This window comes from Oncorhynchus nerka, linkage group LG8, assembly GCF_034236695.1.
Source record: "Oncorhynchus nerka isolate Pitt River linkage group LG8, Oner_Uvic_2.0, whole genome shotgun sequence".
NCBI classification, from domain to species: domain Eukaryota; kingdom Metazoa; phylum Chordata; class Actinopteri; order Salmoniformes; family Salmonidae; genus Oncorhynchus; species Oncorhynchus nerka.
This window is the reverse complement of record NC_088403.1, coordinates 13,071,589-13,079,762: the sequence shown is the minus strand read 5'-3', so window position 1 is coordinate 13,079,762 and position 8,174 is coordinate 13,071,589. Positions and strand designations below refer to the sequence as shown.

Sequence of the window (8,174 nt, the reverse complement as noted above, 5' to 3'; positions counted from 1 at the left end):
AAACGCTTTGATTGGTCCGATTTCATCAGATGATGATGCCACCCTGTCTGTTTCAGGAAGGACCGTATTATAATAATGAAGTCAAAGAGGGTTTGAACTAACACAGTACTAACACAGTACTAACGTAGTACTAACGCAGTACTAACGCAATACTAACACAGTACTAACACAGTACTAACGCAGTACTAACGCAGTACTAACGCAATACTAACGCAGTACTAACACAGTACTAACGCAGTACTAACACAGTACTAACACAGTACTAACACAGTACTAACGCAGTACTAACACAGTACTAATGCAATACTAACGCCGTACTAACACAGTACTAACGCCGTACTAACGCCGTACTAACGCAGTACTAACGCAGTACTAATGCAATATTAACACAGTACTAACACAGTACTAACACAGTACTAACGCAATACTAACGCAATACTAACGCAGTACTAACACAGTACTAACACAGTACTAACACAGTACTAACACAGTACTAACGCAATACTAACACAGTACTAACACAGTACTAATGCAATATTAACACAGTACTAACACAGTACTAACGCAATACTAACACAGAACTAACGCAATATTAACACAGTACAAACACAGTACTAACACAGTCCTAAAGCAATACTAACCCAGTACTAACGCAATAGTAATACAGTACTAACACAGTACTAACGCAATAGTAACACAGTACTAACACAGTACTAACGCAGTACTAATGCAGTACTAACACAATACTAACGCAATAGTAATACAGTACTAACACAGTACTAACGCAATAGTAACACAGTACTAACACAGTACTAACGCAATAGTAACACAGTACTAACACAGTACTAACGCAATACTAACACAGAACTAACGCAATATTAACACAGTACAAACACAGTACTAACACAGTCCTAAAGCAATACTAACACAGTACTAACGCAATACTAACACAGAACTAACGCAATATTAACACAGTACAAACACAGTACTAACACAGTCCTAAAGCAATACTAACCCAGTACTAACGCAATAGTAATACAGTACTAACACAGTACTAACGCAATAGTAACACAGTACTAACACAGTACTAACGCAGTACTAATGCAGTACTAACACAATACTAACGCACTACTAACACAATACTAACGCACTACTAACACAATACTAACGCACTACTAACACAATACTAACGCACTACTAACACAATACTAACGCACTACTAACACAATACTAACGCACTAGTAACACAGTACTAACACAGTACTAACGCAGTACTAATGCAGTACTAACACAATACTAACGCACTACTAACACAATACTCACACAGTACTAAAGTCTGCACAGCATTTCAGAACACAGCATTTCAGAACACAGCATTTCAGAACACAGCATTTCAGAACACAGCATTTCAGAACACAGCATTTCAGAACACAGCATTTCAGAACACAGCATTTCAGAACACAGCATTTCAGAACACAGCATTTCAGAACACAGCATTTCAGAACACAGCATTTCAGAACACAGCATTTCAGAGAACAGCATTTCAGAACACAGCATTTCAGAACACAGCATTTCAGAACACAGCATTTCAGAACACAGCATTTCAGAACACAGCATTTCAGAGAACAGAACTGTGCTATAGCTACGGTACCGGTAGCCCTGTAAACAAGGTAGTTGTGGTTACCGTAGTTTCACTACAGGGTGGCAGGTAGCCTAGCGGTTAGAGCGTTGGTTCAGTAACCAAAAAGTTGCTGGATTGAATCACCGAGCTGACAAGGTAAAAATCTGTCATTCTGCCCCTGAACAAGGCAGTTAACCCACTGTTCCCCGGTAGGCCGTCATTGTAAATAAGAATTTGTTCTTAACTGACTTGCCTAGTTAGATAAAGGTTTTAAAAACTACAGTGTTGGTACTGTAGAGATCTGTGGATAGAAAAGTATTTTGACAAATTGAGGTGTCCACCATGTTGGTGAGAAATGTGTACTTTTACTGTGATGCAGAACCACAGTACTCATTTTCCTTTCTAACACAAACTATCTTTGTTTATTGGGGTCTGTAATTAAGTGCCGGAATATCCTCCTTGACTACAACCATTCTATTTCAGAGAGAGGGAGAGGGGGGTGTAATGATGTACTGGTGTGTCCATGGAGCTGCCATAATGGTAAGGTCAGATGATGAAAGCCTGGGCTTTCTCTTTCAAAACAATACTAACAGTGATCTGACTGTCTGCCTGTTCAGGGTTTGAGGGTGAAATGGAGATGAAATGAATGAATGATTAATGATGTAGTAAATACACGTATTGTGTGTTAATACGACTAAACCCACTGAAACCAGACTGGAAACCAGGATCTAAATTAGATCAGGGGAAACGTCACTATCCAAAGCCGGTCAACTATGACATCCAACATGTGAGGGCTTAGGGTTAGTGTGTGTGTGTGTGTGTGTGTGTGTGTGTGTATTTCCTCCTGAGAAAGCCCTCCAGAGAATCCCCCTGGGGGTCTGAAAACTTCCCTTTCAACAATACAGCCCGTTACGCCTCAGAGTCCACCTGCCGCAGATACGCACCATTACATGGTACACTGCCATGTTTGGTTCCTTAGATGAAGCCCTGTGGTTTGATTGGGAGGGAAAACCCCTGTCTACACTCTCTCCTCATGAAGTCTCCTTCATATCCTCCTGTCTCCATCTGTTGAGGACTAGGAGAGCTAGAGAGACAGAGTGATAGAGATAGATAGAGAGAGACAGTGTCACACCCTGATCTGTTTCACCTGTCTTTGTGATCGTCTCCACCCCCCTCCAGGTGTTGCCCATCTTCCCCATAATCCCCTGTGTATTTATACCTGTGTTCTCTGTTTCTCTGTTGCCAGTTTGTCTTGTTTGTCAGCTCCTGCTTTTCCCCAGTCTCTCTTTTCTTGTCCTCATGGTTTTTGACCCTTGTCTGTCCTGACCCTGTACCCACCTGCATAACCACGCTAGCTGTCCTGACCCTGTACCCACCTGCATAACCAAGCTGCCTGTCCTTACCCTGTACCCACCTGCATAACCAAGCTGCCTGTCCTGACCCTGTACCCACCTGCATAACCAAGCTGCCTGTCCTGACCCTGTACCCACCTGCATAACCAAGCTGTCTGTCCTGACCCTGTACCCACCTGCATAACCACGCTAGCTGTCCTGACCCTGTACCCACCCGCATAACCAAGCTGCCTGTCCTGACCCTGTACCCACCCGCATAACCAAGCTGCCTGTCCTGACCCTGTACCCACCTGCATAACCAAGCTGCCTGTCCTGACCCTGTACCCACCCGCATAACCAAGCTGCCTGTCCTGACCCTGTACCCACCTGCATAACCAAGCTGCCTGTCCTGACCCTGTACCCACCTGCATAACCAAGCTGCCAACCCCTGAGCCTGCCTGCCGTCCTGTACCTTTGCCCCTGTTGCTGTAATAAACATTGTTACTTCGACACGGTCTCTCTCTCTCTCTCTCTTTCTCCCTTTCTCTCTCTCTCTCTCTCTCTCTCTCTCTCTCTCTCTCTCTCTGTTCTTCATCCTCCTCTGTGTCATTTACAGCATAACTTAACCTATATAAACAGTTTAACACAGAGTAAAGCATTGTCCTGGATATTATACCATAAAATTGTTATACACTGAGTATACCAAACATTAGGAACACCTTCCTAACATTAAGTTACACCCCCCTTTGCCCTCAGAACAGCCTCAAATTGTCAGGGCATGGACTCTACAAGATGTAGAGAGTGTTCCACAGGGAGGCTGGCCCATGTTGACTCCAATGCTTCCCACAGTTGTGTCAAGTTGGCTGGATATCTTTTGCGTGGTGGACCATTCTTGATACACACAAGAAACTGTTGAGCTTGAAAAACCCAGCAGCGTTGCAGTTCTCAATACAAACCGGTCCTCCTGGTACCTACTACCAGACCCTGTTCAGAGGGACTTCAATATGTTGTCTTGCCCATTCACCCTCTGAATGGCACACATACACAATCCATGTCTCAGCTGTCTCAAGGATTACAAATCTTCTCCTTCATCTACAGTGATTGAAGTGGATTTAGGGTAACCTGGAAACATCTAGGGTAACCTGGAAACATCTAGGATAACCTGGAAACATCTAGGACAACCTGGAAACATCTAGGGTAACCTGGAAACATCTAGCGTAACCTGGAAACAACTAGGATAACCTGGAAACATCTAGGGTAACCTTGAAACAATTAGGGTAACCTGGAAACATCTAGGGTAACCTGGAAACAACTAGGGTAACCTGGAAACATCTAGGGTAACCTGGAAACAATTAGGGTAACCTGGAAACATCTAGGGTAACCTGGAAACATCTAGGGCAACCTGGAAACATCTAGGGCAACCTGGAAACAATTAGGGCAACCTGGAAACATCTAGGGTAACCTGGAAACATCTAGGGTAACCTGGAAACAACTAGGGTAACCTGGAAACATCTAGGGTAACCTGGAAACATCTAGGGCAACCTGGAAACATCTAGGGCAACCTGGAAACATCTAGGACAACCTGGAAACAATTAGGGTAACCTGGAAACATCTAGGGTAACCTGGAAACATCTAGGGTAACCTGGAAACAACTAGGGTAACCTGGAAACATCTAGGGTAACCTGGAAACATCTAGGGCAACCTGGAAACATCTAGGGTAACCTGGAAACAACTAGGGCAACCTGGAAACATCTAGGGTAACCTGGAAACAACTAGGGCAACCTGGAAACATCTAGCGTAACCTGGAAACATCTAGGACAACCTGGAAACATCTAGGGTAACCTGGAAACAACTAGGGCAACCTGGAAACATCTAGGGTAACCTGGAAACATCTAGGGTAACCTGGAAACATCTAGGGTAACCTGGAAACAACTAGGGCAACCTGGAAACTCAGCAAACTATATGTAGAAGCCGGCGAGCCAGCAATGTTTACATGTATGTTGGTCATCGGATTCCCACCCTTCTGTCATGGCTTGTGCATTATGGTGTAACAGGGCAGTGTGTATTTGTTCCACTTGAGTGACTCTGTTCTGCTCTCTCCTCCCTAGAGGCATATCATTATGACTCTGTATACACAGAGCCTGGTCCCTGGCCTGGCCTACATTCTAGCAGGGTACAGGAGAGCTGCTATGGAGGGAGTCGCTATGGAGTAGAATTAGGGTGATGCAACACACACACAGGCACACACACACACACACACACACACACACACACACACACACACACACACACACACACACACACACACACACACACACACACACACACACACACATACAGTACACAGGCAGACAAACATACCCACACTCACACAATCACACACACACACACACATACAGTACACTGGCAGACAAACATACCCACACTCACACACACAAGCATGCAGGCACGCACACACACACACACACACACACACACACACACACACACACACACACACACACCAATCTGAGCATGATATGCCATGAGATGTTTTGTCTTGTAGATGGGTTCCCACGTATTCCAGTTTTCATTTAGACTCTAAAGTCATTTGTTTTCTAAATGAACTGTGAATGACGTGTTATTTTAACGTGCCGTTTCCTTTCTGTTTTCTCAGCTGAAACAGGAGAAGGAAATCACTTCTTAACAGGAAGAGCGACACATGGACCACAACAACAGAATGACAAGTGTTGAACATCTGTCTCAGTTCATTTATTAATAAAGTCTGGAGCCAGAAATAACAACAATCACATAGCAGCCCAAACGCCACACCATATTTTCTCCATTATGAAAACAGACCTGAGTTCAGTTCTTATCTGTTATAATCACATAGCAGCCCAAATGCCACACCATATTTTCTCCATTATGAAAACAGACCTGAGTTCAGTTCTTATCTGTTATAATCAAATAGCAGCCCAAATGCATCACTATATTTTCTCCATTATGAAGACCTGAATTCAGTTCTTATCTGTTATTCTTGTCGGCCTTTCTTCCTCTCCCTTGACGCTGACTGTGCAGGGGTGTGTGTGCGTGCCTGTGTGTGTGTGTGCATCCTTGCATGTGCGTGTTCATGTCTGTACGTGTGTACGTGCTTGTGTATGTATGTCCCTACTAATCCCAGTCACCTTATTATGAGAAGCAGATGTTTTGTTGCTCATTTAGAAGGAGAATTAAATTATTATAATGTTGAAGCATGGTTCCTTTCCTCCTCTGAGTATTGTTCCCTATGGAGGTTTACTGTACTCTACTAAACTCTGGGTTAGATCCTGTTTGGCCACGTGTTCCCTATGGAGGTTTACTGTACTCTACTAAACTCTGGGTTAGATCCTGTTTGGCCACGTGTTCCCTATGGAGGTTTACTGTACTCTACTAAACTCTGGGTTAGATCCTGTTTGGCCGGGTGTTCCCTATGCAGGTTTACTGTACTCTACTAAACTCTGGGTTAGATCCTGTTTGGCCACGTGTTCCCTATGGAGGTTTCCTGTACTCTACTAAACTCTGGGTTAGATCCTGTTTGGCCACGTGTTCCCTATGGAAGTTTACTGTACTCTACTAACTCTGGGTTAGATCCTGTTTGGCCGGGTGTTCCCTATGGAGGTTTACTGTACTCTACTAAACTCTGGGTTAGATCCTGTTTGGCCACGTGTTCCCTATGGAGGTTTACTGTACTCTACTAAACTCTGGGTTAGATCCTGTTTGGCCACGTGTTCCCTATGGAGGTTTCCTGTACTCTACTAAACTCTGGGTTAGATCCTGTTTGGCCGGGTGTTCCCTATGGAGCTTCACTGTACTCTACTAAACTCTGGGTTAGATCCTGTTTGGCCGGGTGTTCCCTATGGAGCTTCACTGTACTCTACTAAACTCTGGGTTAGATCCTGTTTGGCCGGGTGTTCCCTATGGAGCTTCACTGTACTCTACTAAACTCTGGGTTAGATCCTGTTTGGCCACGTGTTCCCTATGGAGGTTTCATGTACTCTACTAAACTCTGGGTTAGATCCTGTTTGGCCGGGTGTTCCCTATGGAGCTTCACTGTACTCTACTAAACTCTGGGTTAGATCCTGTTTGGCCAGGTGTTCCCTATGGAGATTTACTGTACTCTACGGTGCTCCCTATGGAGGTTTACTGTACTCTACTAAACTCTGGGTTAGATCCTGTTTGGCCACGTGTTCCCTATGGAGCTTCACTGTACTCTACTAAACTCTGGGTTAGATCCTGTTTGGCCGGGTGTTCCCTATGGAGATTTACTGTACTCTACTAAACTCTGGGTTAGATCCTGTTTGGCCGGGTGTTCCCTATGGAGCTTCACTGTTCTCTATTAAACTCTGGGTTGGGTCGTGCATAGCCGGGTGGTCTGCTGGGAACTCCATATGAACAAAGCTCATCTTGAATGAATGTCTGAAATAATGCTTAACAGGATGCAGGGTGGGGGGGCATTTCCATTTCCTCCTTGCTAATAGCTAACTCATTGGATTGTGAGTAAGCCTGCTTGACGATACATGAGTTACATGTTTAACAGAAATGTCACTACAGATTTCACTCTTCAGAAATAAACTTTTCAATGGGATTATTTCTCTCTAAAATGAGTTTTGAGATGTCTAAAACTCTGAGGGGGTCTTGGTCCTTAATAAAGCCTCTAGCTTGTCATCTCAGGGCTGAGGACGAGGAGGTGACGTCCCCTCTCTCTTTTTCTATATTTCTTTCTCTCTCTCTCTCTTGCTCTCTCTGTCTCTGTCTCTGTCTCTCACTCTCTATCTTGCTCTCTCTCTCTCTCTTGCTCTCTCTCTCTGCCTCTGTCTCTCTCTCTCTCTGTCTCTCTCTCTCTATCTCGCTCTCTCTCTCTGTCTGTCTCTGTCTCTGTTTCTCTCTTTCTTTCTCTCTCTCTCATAAAGGCATATCCAGGTTTTTATTAGCTGTGTAGTAGCCCTGTGCCAACTCCCTGTCCTCTGTCTCTCAGTCAGTCTAATTTAATATTGTTAAATGACACATTCCACTTAACGAGTCTAGAAGTCACTCTGACCTTTGTCTCTGCAGCTGAAAGGTGTTCTCTCTCTCTGATGCTGAAAATATGATATTTCTCTCTGCTGCTGAAAGGGTGTTCTCTCTCTCTGATGCTGAAAATATGATATTTCTCTCTGCAGCTGAAAGGGTGATCTCTCTCTCCAGCTGAAAATATGATATTTCTC

The 8,174-nt window shown here is 44.2% G+C and overlaps 1 long non-coding RNA gene across 1 annotated transcript in view; it reads left to right on the top strand.

Moving 5' to 3' along the window:
* The window catches only part of LOC135572754 (uncharacterized), a 15,178-nt gene extending 8,092 nt beyond the window's left edge, over nucleotides 1–7,086 (top strand). Inside the window, exons 2-3 of the long non-coding RNA XR_010464464.1 lie at nucleotides 5,061–5,172; nucleotides 5,609–7,086. This is a non-coding gene — a long non-coding RNA (uncharacterized LOC135572754). The remainder of the gene's footprint in view (nucleotides 1–5,060; nucleotides 5,173–5,608) is intronic.
* Nucleotides 7,087–8,174: the final 1,088 nt, after the last annotated feature.